We start from the raw sequence: 21,757 nt of genomic DNA on the forward strand, positions 1-21,757 counted from the left end.
GGAACTTGAGTGGCTCAGTCAGTCAAGCGTCTGACCTCAGCTCAGGTCGTGATTTCATGGTTGGTGAGTGTGAGCCCCACATCGGGCTCTGTGCTGTCACCACAGAGCCCACGCAGATCCTCTGTCCCCCACCCCCCACCGCTCTTCCTCCACTCGTGCTCTCCCCCTCTCTCTCAAAAATAAACATTAAAAATAAATTAAAAAGAAATAAAAATAAATTTTAAGGGAGAACGAGCCTCCCCCACGTCTCATGCAGCCTTCCATACGGAGGGAGCTTACAAGTGTAACTTCCAAAGTGTAACTTTGCCCCTTTAGTGACGTGGCTCAAGGCAGCTACACTGGTTTGCAAATTGGTAAATTTGTGGTAAATCTAGTGGTGACTAATAACCCTGTCCTTCTTCTCTTTGGAGATGAGTGTCTACCTGAGAACTTGTCTCCACTGTTCTGCCTCACCAGTGAGAGGCCTGGCCAGACCACCACTACTGCCACTTATTTGACACCTTGACATTCAGCTGGATCTCACCCTGAGCTGTGTCTTCCAACTTCATTTTAGTCACTGGCCTTTATCTCTGCTACCCCCATGTCTGATTCTTCAAAATACTTATCACTCTCACATGGAAGCAAGATGCTATTTTATTAGGTCCCTGGCCCTCAAAGTCTCTGTGGACTCTAAATCTTCTTGGGAGTCTAGTAACTACAGCACTAGCTCACATGATGGAGATAAAGAGGATCTAAGAAGTGTTGCTTGTTTTCCAAGGTTAACACTCTTTATATTGGGTAGAACACACAGTAGGTGACTCTTCCTTCAATCCCACATAAACGGATGAGACATAGAGAGTCTCCAGTCCCCAGTCAGTGGTACAGACATAAGAAAGACATTGGCTGGAAGGCCTAAGAGGGGGAGGTTAAGGCTTTAGCTGAGCTTTAAGGAAAGGGTGGTACACACATTCCAAAAAGTGCAGTGTGCTATTAATGGAAAAATAAGCACATCAAGCTGGTTCTATTGCAAATATGTATTTATAATTACATCCTGTAAGTAACTGAAAACTCTGTCATTACACTAAAAAATGTGAAACCTGCTGGAGCAGCCGAGCGCACGGCACGGCAGCGGCTGCAGCATCAGCAAGTTCCGTCTCACCCGCTCCACGGACAGGACAGCCCGTGGTGATGTTCACCATGGGCTTGGGAGACGGGTTAGCACTAAAGAAAAAAGACAGAAGCTCTAAATGTTGATGCCAACACCCGGGCCTCTCCGTGCGACCGCAGCCAGCGAGCAGGCTAAGAGAAGACGGAAGCGACTCTGAGAACTTAAGAGAGCAGTTGCTTGACCTGCTCAGGGCAGCCGGGGTGGGAGCTGAAACTCCGCCCCACGGGAAAGCCGGCTGCAGAACAGACATGCGCACGCTGCGCTTCGGCAAAGCCTCGGAGGCAGCCCCTGGCCCGGTTGTGAGCCGCCAACCCAGGCCCTTAGGTAAGCACAGGAACGGGGCTCATCCCCAACAGGAGGCAGTAATGGAACAAAGTCGCGGACAGGAAAGCACTGGAGGTGCTCCGAGGAGGCAGGTGGGGGAAGGGTTCTGTCTATACACCATGGTTAGCCTTGGAGAGTCACCTGAGGCCTCTAGCTCCCATGAAGGCCGTGGGCCCCTGTGGCGCCGTGACCGCACTGTTCCTCTCAGCAGCCCACTGATGGTGCGGAGGTGCTCTTGCATAGTTTTTCTGAGCAGGGTAAAGTGTCCGTGCTGAGCCAGTCACACGCTCTGGCTCAGGCCTCCTTTTGCTCAATATCAGGCACTTGCATTGCTGCTGACCAGAGACCTGCCTGCTGGTGTACGTTGGAGAAAAACGAACGCAAACACCAACCTTCCGTTTGGGAGACAGGGGAGCCATTTACAGGCTCCAGAGAGCTTTCCCGTCCCTCTCATTTCCTCCTCGGGTCCCATCTGGTGCTGCTCAGGCACAACTGAAAGATCAAATGGTGGCAGACCACATCTGGAAGAGTGTACATCTGGCACTCTCACCCACACCACCTCCTTTCCTCTCACCCTCACAGAACTAAAGATAGGGAGTCAGGACACCTGCTTCCAAGCCCCGGGCCTGCCATTGACTGAGTTCAAGGGCAACGTCATGGGATCACTTCTCTGGGCATAACTGTGTATGAAGTGATTTCTGAAGATCCTTCCAGCTCCAAGATATGTATTTTTATTTTATTGTTTTAAATATTTATTATTTTTGTGAGGTGAGGGGTAGAGCGAGAGGGTGAGAGCAAGAGAGAATCCCAAGCAGGCTCCATGGTGGTAACACCAAACCCTCCGTGGGGCTCGGTCTCATGAACCCATGAGATCATGACCTGAGCCGAAATCAAGAGCCCGAGGCTTAGCTGACTGCACCACCTAGGCACCCCTCAGCTCCATGATACCATTATCCTGTGACAACCTGGAGAAGTAGACAGAAAGAATATTGATACTCTCCATGAAAGTGGAGACCCTGTTGTTCAGAGAATTTAATGATTCTGACCCTAAAGTTACCCACATGGTAAGTGGGTATGTCTCTGAACACTTCCTGTAGTGTTTTTTCCACTATATCACACAGACGTGTGTATGAGCACGCACACGGATTAACCGTGACCTGCTTCACTTTAGCTCAGATAACTAGACACAGATGAACAAATCCACGCTTTCAGTTAAATGACACTAATTGCTTGGACAGTATGTGGCTAATTAGATTTCAGAAATTGACAGCTTGCAGACAGAATTTGTCCTAAAGCCCCATTTTATTTGGCTCCCAGAGTGTTTTCTATGTATTAAAAAAAAATGTTGCTCTCTCTTCAATTGGGGATATTTTACAAAAAAAATCCACATTTTCAGATTCTCTTCAACAGACCTGGCAACATGACAATAATTGGCTGAAATGGGTTTGTCTATTGTCCTTTCAGTTAGTGTTTTTCAGCCTTGGCATTATTGACATTTTGGGCTGTGTGATTCTTTGTTGTGGGGAGCTTTCCTTGTATTTGGAGGTGTTGAATAGCATCCCTGTCCCTCACCCACCTAATGCCAACAGCAGTAGCCCCTTCCCACTGTGTGACAACCAGTTGTGACATTGCCAGATGTCTCCTGAAGGGCCAAACTGCCTCAGGTTGGGGGGTTGGGAAACATTGCTGTAGGCATTTGACTAGTGAACCCTGGAAAGCAGAATTTTTGAGCCAGCAAAGATGGAATGAAACCTTCTCCTTTTATGGAGTAGGAAACTGAAGCCCATCTGGAGATGTTAAGTAACCTACCCACGGTGGCACAACTAGGACAACTAGTGTAAGTGCCAGGACTGGGACCCAAGTCCTCTGAGTCCTTGTGCAGTGCCCTTTCCCCTCAACCTGCTGCCTCCCACACTACCCATTGCCTGCCAGCTTCTACCTGCTCTCCTTGCTGGCGGGATGGTGGCTTGTTGCTCTCCCACGTGTGCAGTCTGGTCCCTGCCATTGGGTTTGGGTCACGTGGAGCAACTCTTCACTTACATGGAACATCTGCTGGGTCTAGGCAGTCCCTGTTGTCTCACTCAGATAGAAAGGGGGATTTCATAAACATTACTTTATTCTCTGTTCCAGTCACTTGACATAGGATTTTCCTCATTCCCAGTCTGGTTAGATCACCACTCTCTTCTGCATTCTTCTGCATTCCACAGTTCCTCTAAAGCCACTTACAAAAGGTGCCGCCAGAACCAAATGTTTGTTTGAAGTCATTTGTCACTCTGAAAACCCCTCTGGAATGTAGTCATTATACAACAGTTGGATGACATTGTTTATACACTTAGGATTTGTTTCGCCATCTCCAGTCTCGTCCTTTTTTTGATAAAATCAGTTTAAGAACATAGTACTGATTTCCCACAAGAAATATTTTCTTTTTAGAATAAAAGAGTCCTCTGATGTCAGAAAGTTCCTGCCAAGGCTCACTGGACCAGGAGCCTCCAGTGCTCAGGTTTTCATTGTGGCTCTGCCACATATGGGCTAAGCAAATCTAGCTTTCTGAACTATAAAACAGTGAGTTCGGGTGGCCTCTTAGATCCATTGAAGCTCTCACATTGAGTTCTATTCTTACTTTATCATTAGTTGAAGAGTTCATGTGAAATTTCTCCCTTTATTGAGTCCTGTTCTGATTGGTCAGGCTATTTCATTTTTGACAGAGAAAGCCCCAGAGCCTATCTTAAAATATTATTCCTTTCCACACCCACAGGGTGACTTTTCCATGGTTTAACTTGAAATTTTTCTAGTTGTTGGTGAAATACTATCTTAGTACTTAGTACTTTGCCAAATGGTCAAGTAATTTTCACTCGGGGTATGTCCTTCTTGGATGTCCTGCCGACTGTAAGAATCGTTCGAGTGAGGAATGATGGCATGAGTCACCCTCTCTCCCCCCACCACCATCAATTCTCCCTCCCAATATGGTAGGACATGTCTTATGTCATCCTGTATTGTGATCTGGAGTTTATGGAACACTGCCACGTGACCACCCACTACTGCAGAGTCCCACTCTGAAGTTTGTGCTTAGTGTTATGGTTTCTATTCTGGATATATAACTCTTTGGCATGGTTTCCTACTGTCTTGGCTTCTGATTGTCTTTTCCCTTTCCTTTCCTTTCCTTTCCTTTCCTTTCCTTTCCTTTCCTTTCCTTCCCTTCCCTTCCCTTCCCTTCCCTTCCCTTCCCTTCCCTTCCCTTTCCTTATTTTCTTTTTCTTTTTCTTTTTCTTTTTCTTTTTCTTTTTTTCTTTTTATTTCTCTTTTCTTTCTTGGAACTTGAGGAAAAAAGACTCCTTGCATGAAAGGTAATGATAGCAGCATGGCAGTGTATACAAAGGATGTGAGTAATGTCCCCCTGTATAATGTTTTGGGTAGGCTTGCTCATGAGGTATGTTTGCACCAGTGGACAAGGGGAAAAAATTCACCAGAAGGCCAGATTCATGAATTGAAGAAATGAATTGGGCATTATGGGCAGACTACAATTTGGACTCCCCAACACACACCAAATGGTGCATGTAGAGCTGAAAGACTGCTCACCAGTGATCACCTGATTGGGATTGGTTGGGGGACTGGGCAAGGCTGGGCCCACAGATGAAGCCTTCACTGCCTAAAACCCAGCAGGGCCAGAAGGCCAGTGCAGTACCGGTCGCTCTGTTTCCAAACCACAGCCACTCTTAATCAGACCCACATTGTGAGTCTCTGTGTGGAGATACACACACCTTTTTCTTTTGTCTCTATATCAAGAATGAAATAAAATCAACTTATTTAAATTTTGCTTATTATAAAAAAAACACATTACTATCGATTGAACATTGACTTTGTGTCAAACATTCTACCTATATTGTTTTCAGGATAGTTGCTAGCTGTCCTGGAGTATGTATTCTCTTTTCCTTTGTTAGCAAGACAAGTCCTGATTTTTTTTTTTAAATTTAAATTCTAGTTAGTTAACATACAGTGCATTATTGGTTTCAGAAATAGAATTCAGTGATTCATGACTTACAACACCTAGTGCTCATCACAAGTGCTCTCCTTAGTACCCGTCACTCATCTAGCCCATCTACCACCCACCTCTTTCCATCGGCCCTCAGTTCTCAATCATTAAGAGTCCCTTGTGGTTTGTTTCCCTCTCTTCCCAACCTGCTCACTCATATGATCACCTGTTTTTTTCTTAAATTCCACATATAAGCAGAAGTATATGGTATTTGTCTTTCTCTGGTTGACTTATTTCACTTAGCATAATGCACTCTAGCTCCATCCAGGTCGTTGCAAATGGCAAGATCTCATTCTTTTTGATGACTAATACTCCATTATATACATATACCACATCTGTATCCATTCATCAGTGGATGGACATTTGGACTCTCTACATAGTTTGGCTGTTGTTGATAATGCTGCTAGAAACATTGGGGTGCACGTGACCCCTTTGAATCTGTATTTTTGTATCCTTTGGGTAAATACCTAAAGGGAAATTGCTAGATCATAAAGTAGTTCTATTTTTAGGTTTTTTGAGGAACCTTCATGCTGTTCTCCAGAGTGGCTGCACCAATTTGCATTTCCACCATCAGTGCAAGAGGGTTCCCATTTCTCCATATCCTCACCAAACACCTGTTGTTTCTTCTGTTAATTTTAGCCATCTGATGGGTGTGATGTGGAATCTCATCGTGATTTTGATTTGTATTTTCCTGATGATGAGTGGTGTTGAAATTTAGCTGGGTACGTGGAATCCCGGTGGAAGACTCTGGCTTGTAGTTTGTGGTGCAGATTGTTGTGACCACATGACTAAGTGCTAGCCAATGGGATGCGAGCAGAAAGATATAAAAAACTTACAGTTCATACCCTTAAATTTAGGGAAAGATTGTGCCCTTCCCTTCTCCTTCTTTTTCACTGGCTGGAATGTAGATGTGGAGACAAGAGTTGGGAACAGACAGTTTAGCCCTGAGGTGAAAGCTATGTGTTGAAGATGCAAAACAGGATCCGAGGAGCCTGGCCCCAAACTGGGGAGCTATGCTGTTAACTCTGGACTCGTTGTGTTCAGACTGTATCATGAGAGAGAAAACATCCCGCCTCTTTTAAACCGCGGTTATTTTGACTTTTGTTATAATAGCCAGACCTGTTTTCAAACTAATAGTAGTATTCATTTTTATACAATATACAAATGAGCGTGTACACCTCAAAGAGATAAATAATTTGCCTGAAATTTCTTATGGAACAGTCCCCTCAAGCAGCTCAAATATGATACTTTCTCTTATAATTCCTCTCTGATATGGAAATGCCAGTGAAATCATGCAGCTCTTTCCCCACACCACAAGAATAGCCAAATCTGAATGACATGTGCATCCCAGAGCATCTGCCTGGCTGAGTGGGTGAGGGTACGTTCTCTGTCAGCCTCCATCCTGAAGTCCCACCACGGCAGAGGCTGAGTTAGTTTTGAGGTTCAGATAGCCTATGTGGTAAGTCAATAAATATTTCATAAAAAATGGTCGTCTTCACTTAGTATCAATTTCATTACTAGCATTTTATCCTTAAGGGCTTATGTTTGGAGTTTTGTATATTTAAAACAAAGTTATTTAGCACCAGAACAGAGATTATGTTGCAAGATATTTTATTTGCTTATTTAACATTTTTAAATATTTTGTGTTCGCGAGGTTTGGGTTGTGACAGCTATCATGGTATCTCTGACTTGGTTTTTTTTTTTTTTTTTCTTTCAGGGCTACTGAGGTCCTTACTTAGGAGATTCCAAAAAAGAGATATGACGGCCAGCGTTTCTTCAGTCCTCACTGACAAAGAAGACGATGCATCTTCATGGTGATCTCAGTGCTTCTGATGCCATTTGGAAATTCGGAAACGGCTCAATTATATCTGTGAGCCATAACTTAATCATCTCTGAAGCTGTTTCCAGGTAAGTCAGAATCATGATGGCAAACAAAGGGAGAGGCAGAAGGAGACATTTCTTCCACTTCTGCATATGAGTGGGAGTGACTGAGTCATGAAAGCCAAAGCTGGGAATGAAAGCAGGGACCAGATGAAATGGCAGGAAAGCCAAGATAGCAAGGAGGGAAGGATCAGGGGTCAAAACAAGCAGGGAACGAACCAGGCTGGGGAGGGTTCATCTGCACCAACTTTGAAGCTTTTTGAGGCTGGGGGAGAAAGAAAGGGTTAAAAGAAAATTTAGAGAGCTTTACTTGATATGAATATTTTACTGAATGAGAAAAAAAGGTCACCGTCAGCAGTGCTTGAGACCCAAAACTGGTATGAAGTTCAGAGGCATGATGTTATAGGATGGCTTATAAACTGACAATGAGGAAGTTGCTTAACCTTTACAGTGATTGGTTATTATGGTGGGGGTTTCCAGATGGCAGGGGATTGGTCAAAAGTGCTTTTCTTATACCATTTTAGGAGGACATTTTAAATTTCTGTTATGATTATCAGTGGCATATACAAGAAATAACCTAAGGTAAGTTTCATGTACACTTATAAAAGAAGCTGCCTTTAGTTTTGCTTATTTGGCATAAATGGTTCTGTTTGCTTGGGAGATAGATGTTCAAGGCTGATCTCCATCTTATTTTATTTTAATTCAAATAAATAAAAATTGTTGAGGGCACTATGTGCCAGACACTGTATATTATCTAATCAAATTTTCACATAAATTCTTTAGATGGTATAATTACCATTTCTTAGCTGAGAATGATGGTCTTCAGAAGTTAGGCCAATGATGTCACATGACTGATGAATAGTAGATCTGGGATTCAGACTCTGGTCGGATTCCAAAGCCTGTGTTCTTTCTGTCTACAGCAATGACTCCAGAGTCAGAAGCCAGCCAAGAGAAGGCAGGTTGTAATGAACTGGGTAGAGCTGACAGGGAGTCAGACGTGGACTTTGTGTAACCATATGGGGACAGGGTATCCTCTGGCACAAGGCTTTTAGGGAGTAGACTGTCTTTGGGGAAACACATTGGTAAACTGCCCTGGATGTGGGCCAAGAGATCCCAAGGTCAAGGTCTAGAAGATAAAGGCAAAACCAAATTTCTCTACAGAGGAAGTCAACTAGGATTTGGGACGTAAGCCAAGAATTTGACAGAAGAGGGGAGGAGTTAAAAGAAAAGAGGGGGCCAAGTACAAGGTGGGAGGTGGAAGCTACAGGGAAATGTGGCCAGGGAATGAGGTCCTGGTGATGAGGTACCTGAGGGGCTTTGAAGACTAGAAATGTGCAATATTTAGTCATAAACAGATTGGTCACTGCACTGTTGACTCCAGCAGTTGTCTGAATTGTCCTGTAAAAGTATGTCACACACACTTGCACAGCCTTGTGTTTGAGACAGGCTCACGTGGAATGTCCCAACAGGAAAACAGAGCGCTGCTTAGTGTGGAGGAAGAGGCGACAGTAGAAAAGAGAATAGGCATAGAAAAGAGAGGGCTCCATACATGGAGCGATTAAGCCTCAGCCAGAGGTGGCCTGGACAGTTATAAACAACCTCCTGCCCACATGTCAAAGATTAACGAAGAGTTTGAAAGAGTTGCTGAATGGCTTACCTCATAAGGCATGAGAATTCAAAACAGTTTCATTTAAATATGAAAGGGCAAGTTGACTTTAGCTGACATCTGGTTTATGAAAAGAAGATATTTCTAAAAGAGCTACTCAAGGATGAAATGGGTGACCTTGGGCAAGCAGTAAATTCGCCATCCTTGGTAACGTTTAAGCACAGATAATAACAAAACCCAGGCATGGCAGTGGCAGAGAGGGACTCAGGTGTTGGAAGGGACCAACTATACAACCTGTTGAATTCCCTCACAACCCTGAGAGTCCAGATTCTAAGTCTATAAATTTGTAAGTCTACAGATTTGCAATTTGTAAGGCTCCTAAGTGAATTAAGTATCCAAGCAAACAGAACCATTAACATTGGAGAGATAAAGTTGCCTTACTAGTGAGACACACTTCTGGGTCACTCAGGACTTTCTCCTATGCTCCCTGACACTCCATTATGAGTGGTGTGGTTTAGGCAGCCCAGGATTTGCTTTTGGAGCAGGTGGGCTAGTGTGCCTGTCTGAACAGGGATTCAGGCTTCAGTGTCAGCTGAAGAGGAATCTAACCTTGTTTGCCTTTTGAGATTTGTGTCTGAACCTGACCACCCTTTGTCCCAGCTCTTTAGTGATGTCCGAGGGCTGGAGGCACCTCAAGGGAGTGAAAGCCCACCCGCGTCATGAGAGATGGAAGAGAAAGAGAGAAAGAAGCAGCGGTCTATGGAGAAAGTCAGGAACAACTAGCTCCCTTTTCTCCCTGGCCTGGCCAGAAAGAAAACAAACCAGATGCTGCTTCAATCCTAGACTGTTTGCAGGCACAAAGTATATATCAATGGCTGAAAAACAACTAAGAAGATTATATTAAAAAAAAAAGCTTCCTGGATTTTCTCTCAAAATGCACCCAGAAACCCAGAATAGTATATTCCCGCAAGTTGGAGAAAAATACCTAAGTAAATATGATATCCTGCCAATGCTCAAATTTTGAATCAGCCAGGGATGAAGATAGCTTGGGTACATGAAATTCATAGATAAACCATAAACTTACAAAAAGCAGACTTTATTGGTTTGAATTTCAGCTTGTAAGGTATTTCACCACCCACTCAGGGTAGAACGACAGTGAGTAGTCAGAAGTCACGAAGGAGGAGGAGACGCAAATAACTTACATCAACCACAAACTAGATCATCAGCCCTGGAAAGTTGACTGTAGACCTCAGACAGTCTCTGATATTTGAATTAAGATTAAAAGTTCCCATATGAAGCCGGTCTAGGAAAGGCATTCTTGATGACTCTCTCAGACTCTCTCATGTGTTAGATTCCTCCACTGAGTGGGACTGAACACGTCTCTGGGGTTCACACCCACGCAGATTAGGTTCAAGAGGCTAAGCAGTTCAGTTCTTGCCCCAGAGCTTCCTTCCTTTGCGGTAACTAGAAGTCAGTTGACCACCTCACCTAGGAGTTCTGGAAGAATTCTGAGTCCCATGTAAGCTGCCTGTCAGCTTCAGAAATGGTTTTCTTCCAAGAAACTATTTTTGAGTTGTGAAAAATGTTAGCACGCATGACCTCCTGTTCTTCCACGTTATGAGCATTTTGAAGCCATTTCTCCAATCCAGATGTCGTGCTAGGTTCTGCAGATACAAAGATGAAGACACCATCGATGCTTTGGAATAGCTTGGAGCTTAGTCAATACGGTGCTCATGCGAACAAGATGAAAACCCAGCAGGCTAACCACTAAAGGGCAGAGTGTACTGTGCACGCAGGGGCTCTGGAATTTGGGAAAGGCCTCCCAGCAGAAGAGGAGCCTCAGCTGAGCCTCTAAGGATGGTTGAATGCAAGTTAATCAGGTGAGAAACAGGGAATGGCATTTCAGAAGGCAGGAATGGTACCTTGCAAAGGTACAAAAGAGGGAGAGATTAGGACAGTGGCATAAGGAGAGCAAGTAGTGCCAGGGTCAAAGCAGTACATTGTACCCTCTGGCTACCTAAGAGTTTTCCTGGAAAATGAACAAAGGCATGGCGAAGCTCAGGTGCTTTCCTGCATTTGACATTCAACAAACCTAGAGATACCAACTCAGAGCAAAAGGAAATGACACACCCTGACTGGTTTCTTTGTGATACCCCAAGACAAGCGCCAAGGGACTTAGAGATTATTGTCTCTGGAACAGTCAGGGCTGCTCATGTGTGTGTGACCTGCAGCCACACAGCGCTCTGTGCTCAGAAGCCTTTGGACTTGGGCGAATCTCTGCAAGTGCTGTCTTGAAATTCTTTAATACATCTTGATCAGAGGGCCCTTCATTTTCATCTTTCCCTGGGTTCCCCAAATAATGCAGCTGATCCTGAGAATAGGTCATTTTCAAAGAATTTAAAATAGTTCAGTACTGTCATATACAAAGTGGAAGGAGGGCAAGGTGGCTGAGGAGGTTGAGAAGGTAGGCAGTGGCATATATGGAAAAGCCTGGAAGCCTTGCCTTTAAAATTTGCCTGTGGGAGAAGGATAGTCATTGAAGACTTTGAACAAGAAAGTAACGCGAAGAGATTTGACTTTTAGATCACTCTAGTGTAATGTAGGTGATGGAGTGGAAATGTAACAGTTTTTCCCATATAAAATTAACACCTTTTTTTGTTCAGATTTCATTTATCAGGTCAGGTCTGAATTTTTGATCCATGTCAAAATGCAAAGGTCCCTGAGAGGAATAACTGCTGCTATGGTTAATGTACATTTTAGGGTCAATTAAGATAGCAAGACCTGTGAGTACTTTTGAGAACTGGAGGTCGGAAAGAGAGAATGGAAACCAGGAGGCAGAGGGTTCTGTGTGGAGGAGGGGACCATAGAGAGGCTGAGCCTTTAGAGGGAAGCTTATAGGCTTTTTCTTTGTTTTCATTTTTCACAAGACCAGCCTGACCCACACGTAAGATTTTTTTTTCCCTAAAATTGCTTTTAGCACTCCCTACCTAGAATCATTTAGTGCAGCAGTTCTCAAAGTGTGGTTCCCAGGAAAGCAGCATCAACATCATGTGTTAGAAATGCATTCTCTGCCCCATTTTAGGTACACTGACTCAGAAACTCTGGGGCAGAGACCCTGCAATCTGCTGCTACCAGCCTTCCAGGTGATCCTCATGCAGCTAAGACCTGTTGCATCATCGTGAGTTATCTATGTCCTTGGAACTCACACATGACCAGTGGAAGTGCCTATCTGGTATTAGAATGGAGAATCAAAAGTGATTTTCATACCAAGAAAAAGTTTGGCTTTGTTCTAAACATGCTTTTCATGGAAGTATATTCAGTGGGTGATCTAAGGTTATATGTGATTACAGTGTCTTCATAGGTGATAATTCCATAGTTCCAGAATGACTATAAAAGGTCATGTATTATTGCACAGACTCAGAATCATAGCTGCTGGAGCTAACAATGGCATTTAGCAAAACAAGATAAAGATGATTCTTTTTTGTGTATGCAAGCACGGTTGTTATATGGGAAGCATGTTTCACTTGTACCGTCATCTTCCAAAGGAAAATCTTTGCTGATAGTGCTGGAATTTTCATTTCTCTGCGCCTTACGTTATACCAGTAGTGTCACGGCTATGTTAATACATATCCAAAAGTTGCTTTCGTTTACATAGTCTATAAAATTTCTGAAATGCAGTTTAAGTTGCTGTTAAAACCAGCATTTCTCAGATTCTTTCCATTGTCCTCCATGAGTAATCCAATATACATGGAAGGATAAAAGAGTAAACACTTTTGTGATAATCCAAATTTTTCCAATGGAATTTTAAACAATTTGACAGTTCAGTCTTGTTAAAAAGTGATATAAAATAAATGCTTCTTAGCAAACAATTGTCCAGTAAATATTATAATTCTGTCTCATATTCTCACAGTGGATTGCTTTCTGAGTCTTTCAGTGGAATTCTTTCAAATTAGAGCTCAATGATCTTCTTTATATTTTATCCAAGGTTTGAAATACATGAACCTGTCTCTACTTACTTGAACAATGGCCTCTATTATGGTGTCTTTTTCTTTAAATCCAAATATTATACTCAGCATTTTAGGAATTCCCTATTCCAAATACAGGCAATTAAATTGTCTATAAGTTATTCAGAGCCCTAGAAAACGAAATGAAATAGGAGTTTGTACTTTGAAATGAGTTCAAAAATGTGTACCATTTGTCAATGCTAGACTCTGTCAAATAGTCCTCATTATCTTCTGGTTCTGCTGTTAACAGACGAAATAATCTGACACAGACTTCTCTAACAAAAATATTTCCTTCTAGGAGAAGTCTGGCCTTTCTCAGCAATCGGGATTCAAATTCTTGACCTTGAAGATGGGAGAGAGAACAGAATGCTTCTTGGTGCCACTCTAAGCTGGATGAAATTTGAAAACATCCCCCAGGATGAATAGGGGAACATGCATGGAAATTTGCATTGCTTTTAGCAAAATCTAGGACTAATTTGGAGCGGATAGCCTGGTACTCCAGAATAAGAGAAAACCAAGTGTGGAACTTTGGAACCCCTGGAGATGTTGCCTGGGGACAGGGCTCAGATGCAAGGTTCACATCACTGGCCAAAGAAGGCAAGATGATTCTGAGTTGAGACCAGAACAAAAGTGGTCATCATCCTTTCCTGTTCAGTGACTGTTTACCCCAACCTCCTTTGCATTTGCCCTTTTAATTTAGGATCCTGAAAGTGTGATTCTGTTCCCACCCTCTCGTAAACTTCAGTAAAACAAGGAAGTAAACAAGTGTTTATTGAACCAACTTGAAGGAATGAAAGAATGGTGGTCTCCTTAATCATTTCAGGATACTTGAATATTAACCCAAATGAATTTCTAATTAGTGGACTTTGAGACAGTGTGAAGAAAGTGTCTGGGAGCAAGAGCCTCTTTCTAAGAGCAAAGGGGCTGGGGTTACAAACTCATTTCTTTTCTCCCCAGCTGCCTTGTCCACCTCTTTCCACATATTATCCTTCTTGGCAGGGAGCAGGGGGGATAGGGTATCCATCAACGCCACCATTTTCCTCTTCCATCAGATCACCATTTCCTCTTCCTTGTCTGGTGCCTGAAACCCTCACTGTCCGTCTCCATCCATCAGTGAAAGGGTGGGATGGCAGAAAGTGGGAATTCCCTACTGAACACTTCTACTTAGATATCCTAGAGGGACTATAAATACCATCTGAAAAATAAACTCCCTACATCCATACCTGCTCCTTATGTTGAAGAACCTCTGTTACTATGGTATCATCACCCAGTTGGCCAAGTGAAGAGTTTGGAGATACTGGGTTCCTTGGATGGTAGTTAAATTACCATGAGGACATGCAGGGGGGGTTGTATGCAGCGTGAAGAGTGAGAAGAAAAGGTATTTTGGAAAACAGAGATTAGGTTTCAGCCCGGAACATGTGGAGAAAGGCAGGAGCTAGGGTCTGAAGGGCAGGCATGGGGCTCCAGAGTCCACAGTAAGGCTCGGAAAACCTCAGCTAGAGCGGTGGCTAGAAGGTGGGTAAAGTGAAGAGAAGAAGGGCAACTACAAGTGTCTTCCCTGGATGGGGGGCACTTCTCTAACCCTCCAGACTTGAGAGGCATTCTCACTTCCTTTCCTGCTCAGCTTCCAGTGACAATGTTTCCATGCTGAAACACCCTAATGCATGTGATTGTTTCAGAGACAAGTTCTAGAAAGGACATGGTCCCATCTCCTATTGAACCCAGTCCAACAAACAAACCGAAAGTAATCAGAACTAATTCATATCTTTGCTCAGTCTCTCAGGAAACAGGCAAAGGTGGAGCTGGGATAGACAAAGTATGTTTTCATGCCCAATAAAAGTAGCAAATTGTTGCACAAATCCATTCATCCTTCATTCACCACTTTTCATACTCCTCACTTCCTAATATCTTCTGAAAATCCCCACACTCTCAACTGCCAACTTCAGTACCCACTCACTTTCTAATATAAACCTTCCAGCTTCTCCAGATTGCCCCCAGCTATTTACTTACACCAAAATTCATAATAAGGTCCAGGTGAATGTGTGAGTCTGTGTCAGTGGGAGGGATCCTCCCTGAGTCAGGGAAATGGGCTGATTCACTCACATTGTTTCTGCCTGCAGTGTTCTTCCTTCAGCTATCTGTGTGGCTTTTTTTATAAGAAGAAGAAGGAGAAGAAGAAGGAGGAGGTGGAGGAGAAGGCAAACTTAAAAAGGTGAGCCGTATGTCCTTTCAATGTGCCACGGATACATTGTTTAATAGGCTTACACAAGAATGTGCCTTATTTTACTCACTGTTTACTATGGATTAAAAATCCTAGATGTAGTGAAGTTACTTGTTATAGATTTTTTTCCAGGAGAGACCCAATTTCTGTCTGTTAGAAAGATAACCTCAAAGAATATAGTTTATATAGAATATAGTAGGACGTTAACCAGTTTAGTCTCCAATGTAACATCCTTTCTTAGTTGAGCACTCCGTTGTTAAACTCCCTGTAAATGACAGATTTTTCAATGCCCTTTTGAACCAATCTTAACATTTTATTGATCCTTTACTAACTACTGAGTAGAATAAATCTTTGACATATGTTCAGCTTCTATTTATGCAAGAGTCGCTTTTTGACTGTTTGAAAATTATACTTTAACAACTCTTACTGAACCTTAATGTCCTTCAGATACCTGCTCAAATGCCACCTTCTTGTGGAGGCTTTCTTTGACCATGCTATAGAAAACAAGACCCTGTGGACATGCTCAGTGTTTCCTAGCTCTGTTCCTTTGTTTTATTTGCCTCACAGCATTTATGTCTACCTGATACTTCATTTTGATTTTTTTTTTTGTCTCTAGCCACCAGAACGGAAGCTCTGTGACCTTAGACACTTTGTACCCCACTGCCTGAAGTGATAGCTGGCATGTAATGAACACTCAATGAACATGGAATGAATGAATGAATGAACATTCTAGTATCATGCATCCCTGCTCCTCAGAGGCTAATTACATTGTATACAACCACACTTGTCAACCCTACACTTGGAATGATGGTGCATATTAAAAGGTATGGTCCTGAAGTTGTATTTTTTTCTGTCACCATTGAGTGACTTCTTCTGGTCCCTTTAGAGAGACAGATACCTTTGCAAGTTTGGTTTTCCATCTGTTAATGGGACCATAACACACCTGAGAAACCATCTATACCCTTGCATGTGGCACTTGAACTTTTCAATGTGGAGACCCATATAAAGGCCAATGTAAGTGACATTATCATTGCTGTCTCATTGCTTCAACTATTAATAGTGATTGTCAACGATGACAAGTTTCAGGCAGTATGAAGCCTTTCAGAGTGTTTTTTTTTCTTCCAGAGTCTTCAAGACTAATACTCAACCTGAAAACATCTTCCTCTTACCAAGACAGCACTTCCTAGGAAAACAAATTTTTCAGGTAATTTTACTTCAGTACAAGTGGGCTTCTCTCCTTGTACAGCACGTAAGAGAAGAAACTCACTTATGAAGTACTTTACTACCTTGTCTAAATAAGGGAAAAGAAAATGTACCAGGAAGCCTCAGAGCCAAATTGAGCTCAAATGCAGGCATCCTCCTCAGCTACACCTCTCAGGAAAGCACCTCCTTTAAATACATATTTGTACCACTTCAACATCAGAAAAACTTGGTATTTTCCAAAACAGTTTTTTTTCCCCTGCCCAATAGCTAGAAATTTCTTAGGAGTGAGTGTCTTCCCTAAAACAACAAACCATCTTCTTTTAGCTCTGTGCCCTCAGAGAAAATAAGACAGCCTCAGAGATTTGAGTTTCCGTAACCTCAGCACTTGTAGACAGTAAGCAGACTAGCAGGGGACTTCACCAACAGTTATGATCTGGTGGTACAGCGGGAAATCTGTTTTTGGAAGCTAAAATCAATGGGCACTCCTTGAGCTGGGAAGATTCTGAGGTTTAGCAGCTTAGATAGCAGAGATGGTAACATGCTGACAAAGATGGCTGAAGCCATACGTCAGGGAGCAGTCCTATTGTAACTACATTAGGAACACTCCAATGATTGTAAGCATAGAATATCTCTGTCCGAGTTCAACGGAAATTGTAAGAAACCTCAGATTACTTCTCAGAGGAGCAGGGAGCATCGTCTGTGCTAAAATCAGAAAGTGGAGTGGCCTGGAGGCCTTCCTAGAGAAAGGTTGGAAGTTACCAGGGCATTTGATTCAGTCCACCTTGGCAGGAAGACCCTAAGAATGCTTTTCGGCTCTTCCTCTGGATACTCCCTCTTTAAATTCCTTAGTGGCTGTCTCCACTTTCCCATATCAGGTCAAATATCTTAGCAAGTAGAAAATATCCTCTTATTATAAAACAAAAATATGGAGGACTTCTGCCCCATGCCTCCAAAAGATTGGTTAATGGGTGGTTACATGTTTACTGTCTTAGTGTAAGGCTAAGTGTGCACTTTGCAGGCTGATGAATTGGAAACTTCTCTTCAGTAGGTGACAGCAGGCCTGCTTGAAAATTATTTCTCCTGTCAAAATAGTACTGATAGTAATAGCTACTATGCATGGAGAGAGCATAGTAGTAAAGAGCATGGGCCATGGAGTCAGATGGATTCCTGACTCTGCTGCTTACTGTTTGTCCATTTCCTAAGCAAGTTACTTAACCTCTGTATGTTTTAGTTCGCTCGAGTATAAAATGGAGATACACAAGGAAACTAACAACGGCAAACGATTTCAAATGTTTGCTAGGTACTAAACATCATTCTGGTGTTTTGCCTTCCTTAACTAATTTAATGCGTTCCATGACCCTATGAGGTGCGTGCCTTTGTTATGTGACCCCTGAGTTTCCTGCACTCTCCTGCCTTGAGTGCCAGAGACCCTGGACACCTGTGAAGGAGGATGACGTGCTTCACGGGCATTATCTCATGTAATCCTCACAGCACTTTTATGAGGAGGGCACTCTTATTTGACCCACTTCTGCTTGAGAAAACTGAGGTGCAGAGGTTAAGTAAGTAGCAGTAGTAAAGACAGTAAGTAGCAGTGCTTGGAAAAATAGGCAGACCATGCTGTTAATTATTAGGCATCATAATATTTGTTCCCCCAGAGCTCCCCCTGTTTGTTAAAGGGGAATGAAACCAACTCAAATCACATGTTTGTGAATGGGAAACATTTAAAAAGGATGGCTGAAGAGCTGCCTCCAGTGCTTGCATCAAAATAAACAGAACTGATAGACACAATCAAAATCTCTGGCTTTAATTTTGTTGTTGTTGGGTTTTTTTCCCCTTTGGTACAGGATTTTATGATGAAGTTTCCATGAGAAAAGGGATCCTGTGGTCATGTAAAATAATCAACAAAAAGAATGTAGGAAAGGGTACTGGTAAGCCATATGAGGAAATCACTAACAAGATGTTTGTCTCCATACTGACATGAGATTACCCAAATGTATGATTTCACAATCTACAAGATGGCAATAAACTGCCCCTAGAGGGCGCCAAAGTGATCTCTCTGTCTCTCTCTCTCTCTCTCTCTCTCTCTCTCTGTCTCTGTCTCTGTCTCTCTCTCTCTTTTTTGCAAATCTGTGTCTGTAGATCTGATCTGGACCTCCTGCATCTCTGAGGGTTTCTGGATGGTCCTTAAAAAGCCCCTCAGGGCCTTCCTCTGGTTTGGGGTGTGGGCCACGGTCACCCAGAAAGCTAAATGCAGCCTCTGGGTGATAAAAGCCCTGCGGTAAACTGACTTCCAGCTAACCGCAGGGCAGGCGAGAGCGTCTAATGCAACCACAAAGTGGTTTGCTGGCACAGAACTTTCTCAACCTTTGGAACAAGATACCAGCGGATGTTGTTTAGTCTCCATCTTGGAAATCTTTCTCTCGGCAAGAGGAAAATTCTGATATCCATCAGTCTGAAATCAGCTGGGCACAGCCTTAGGTGGAGGCAGGGGGGCAAGCATGTTGTTTGTGGGATCTCACAACCTCAAAACCTATGGTCGTAAAGGAGCTGCTTACCCAATTAATTATGAAACAGGCAAGGATACAGACACTGGCGGGGATCAACAAACTGCATGTAGACTAGCAGAGCTCCTTGAACTATGACATTTGTTTTCCTAAAAATGTTAAGAGAAATTAAATTTTAATGCAGAATTAGGGGTGCTTGATGAACTTCTGGAGTCTTCAGTATGCATGCAATACCTAGCATCTTGCTGTCAGCTCGACGTGGACTCCTAACAGATGTCCTTTGTCAAGGTCGCTGTGTTGAGCTTGAACAGAACCACTGACCTCATGCAATCAGGCTGCTGCATTGGGATCCCTGTTCTGAAGAAACTGAGATTGACAGTGTTGAGACCTTGAGTTTTTTTCTTTACAGTATCGCCACTGCTTATTCTTCAGCCCTGCCTTTGAGCTAGAAATTGATGTACTTGGCTGATGAGACTAAATTACATGAAAGAATGGCTTTCATCATATTGCTCAATTTAGGGATTTCTTTCATTTCAAAGCCAAGGTTAATTACCTCTAGAAAATGTTAAGCAATTATCCACTAATAATAGCAGGGAAGATGCTCCTGGAGCAACCAATTCAAGGTGGAGGGAGGATTTGTGAGGAAGGCAAGAGACTTAGATTTGAATTAGCGCTGAGAAATGAAAACTATGTTAAGCTTTTAAAGACTTTAATGGGGAGAGACAAGACTGTTGCTTTAGCCCTTCAGCAGCCTTGGCCGTCAGTTTATCCCATTTTTTTTTCCAGGACTTGGAGGAAAGACCTAGTTGATGCATATTCCCTGTGATTTTTTCCTGTAACCGCTCATAACCGAGGGTGGAGGGGGCTCAGGTCTCTGGCAATCAGTGGGATATAACAAAGGTGTGGGCTCTGCATTAAAGGTGAAGAAGAATCTAGTCTGAGACTTTTCAGTTGCATCCAGGGATTTCCTATATTGCTGTATATTAGAGTACTCATAGTTCGGAGACTTGCTCTTGGAGTTCAGTGATGAGTGATGTCTTCCAAAAGCCTGGGCCCTTCCACGTGCACCACACACACACACACACACACAGAGTGCTATTTTATCTCTCCCTCTCATGCTCAATTTCAAGTCATTGTACAATGATAAAGCTTCCAAGTAAAATTATCTGCCATTTGCTCAGCTCAAGATCCTATGGCAGGTGGACATAGAAAGCTGAACAATCAACACTCTGTTCTTTCTTTGATTCCTTTAGTTCAAGAAGGAAGCCTGCGGTTCTTTGTGTACAGAAGCTTGTTACCACATGCTGGACTTTCTCCCTGTTGTGGACATAGTTCTCACGCAGCCCCAGGATTCCTTAGCATCTGGGAGGAAAGCTGGTCAGTAGATACCAGAAGATGCTTGGAGGAGTGGGCCCAACCTGGTGCTGAAGTGGGGGCAGTTGAGATACTTCTCTATCCCAATAAGGCTTCAATGCAGGGGATGCCAATTCTAAAAGCAATGCTAGCAGGCAGCTGCCTGCTGTTCAAATAAAATCCTGTTGCCACATGAATGCATTTCAGTTCCTTTCTCTCCAGACAGAGCAATTCCCAGATCTCATGGGCTAACCATAAGATGATCTTAGAACCCCCAAATTATAGCCCTTTAACATTTCAGTATTAATCTATGTGCTTAGGCCTAAGTACGATAGAGTTTACAGGAATTGATCTTTAAATTGAAGCTCAGAGTTTCAAGGATTCTGCAAGGGAGAAAATTATTTAGTTGCTAGGAGAGAATTATTTATTTGCAATTATGAGCATTGAGAAATCAGGATTCTCATTTCTGACAGGTAGCAACCACCATCAGTATGTGGTGCCTATTTTGGACAGTTTAGGACCTGATGTTAAAGCCTACCTTTAAATATTGAAAGTAAAGAAAAATAAGAATACATCAAGTGACAAATCTCCCAGGTAATGCAAAACAAAATATAAAACTTTTCTAGACAGAGAGTGAAATTAGTTAAATTCATGTTACAGAAACCACACAACCTAAACAGACTTGTTTTCCTTCTTTTTCTTCTGTGAAGTTCCAAGGGCATTTTGTCAACTAGGCAAAGCTCAGTTACCAACCTTTGCCTTTTTTTTTTTTTTTAACCACATTCTAGCTTGGTCACAACTGTGGGTTTACCTGTCTGCTATTCCCATGTCTGAAATATCACTAAATGTTACATAGATGAGCTGGAAAGAACAGTCAGAGACTCTTAGTCCCATCCTTCTATTTTATAAACAAGGAAACAGAGACTTAGAGAAGTGGAGTAACTTTTGTAAGGTCCCACAGCCAGATAGTGGCAAAAGTGGGATGCAAATCCAGACTTCCTGACTCCTAGTCCAACAGTGTTCGGATGCAGATTGTACACACGACGTGAGATCTTCCTTGAAATGCGACATGCCACCGTAAGACCCCAGGCAGAGCGCACCACATGCAGCCACAAAGGAAAGGAGTGAAGCAGGAAATGAGGAAGAGTTTAATTTGGAGGCTGTGTTTCTTTGCATCCTCTAAATATTAGCTCTTAGGCACAAAGCCCCATTCTTCTGACCCAAGAAATCACCGCGACATTGAAATTACCACAGATATTGAGCTAGAGGTGTTCTTAGGTCCACATGAGATGCCGTGGAGTTACTACATTTAAACCTAATATAAGTAGGTTATAAAAATATAAATATAAAAATATTTAAAGGCAAGTTTCTTTAAGCATTACAGTGTAGAGTTGGTCTGTGCTGATAAACTGATGCAGGTCTGATGACTATATAGTACTGATTCATTCATTCATTTCCTCATTGATTCACTCAACAAATCCTTG

General features: G+C 42.8%; 2 long non-coding RNA genes across 11 annotated transcripts in view; one reads left to right on the forward strand and one right to left on the reverse strand.

Moving 5' to 3' along the window:
• LOC122240322 overlaps positions 1-1,812 on the reverse strand; it is a 53,068-nt gene extending 51,256 nt beyond the window's left edge. The window contains exon 1 of the long non-coding RNA XR_006219857.1: positions 1,613-1,812. This is a non-coding gene — a long non-coding RNA (uncharacterized LOC122240322). The remainder of the gene's footprint in view (positions 1-1,612) is intronic.
• LOC122240321 lies at positions 1,134-20,470 on the forward strand. Of its 10 annotated transcripts, XR_006219851.1 has the most exons (7): positions 1,134-1,471; positions 7,219-7,409; positions 7,907-7,964; positions 15,113-15,204; positions 15,830-16,037; positions 16,339-16,417; positions 20,174-20,470. It is a non-coding gene; the product is annotated as an uncharacterized LOC122240321 (long non-coding RNA). The 10 variants fall into 10 exon arrangements; XR_006219850.1 differs by lacking the exons at positions 15,113-15,204; positions 15,830-16,037; positions 16,339-16,417; positions 20,174-20,470 and adding exons at positions 9,649-10,868; positions 12,071-12,166; positions 13,291-13,773; XR_006219849.1 differs by lacking the exons at positions 15,113-15,204; positions 15,830-16,037; positions 16,339-16,417; positions 20,174-20,470 and adding exons at positions 9,649-10,868; positions 12,071-12,131; positions 13,291-13,773.
• The last annotated feature ends 1,287 nt before the right edge of the window (positions 20,471-21,757 follow it).

Source organism: Panthera tigris, chromosome B4 (assembly GCF_018350195.1).
Source record: "Panthera tigris isolate Pti1 chromosome B4, P.tigris_Pti1_mat1.1, whole genome shotgun sequence".
Taxonomy (NCBI): Eukaryota; Metazoa; Chordata; class Mammalia; order Carnivora; family Felidae; genus Panthera; species Panthera tigris.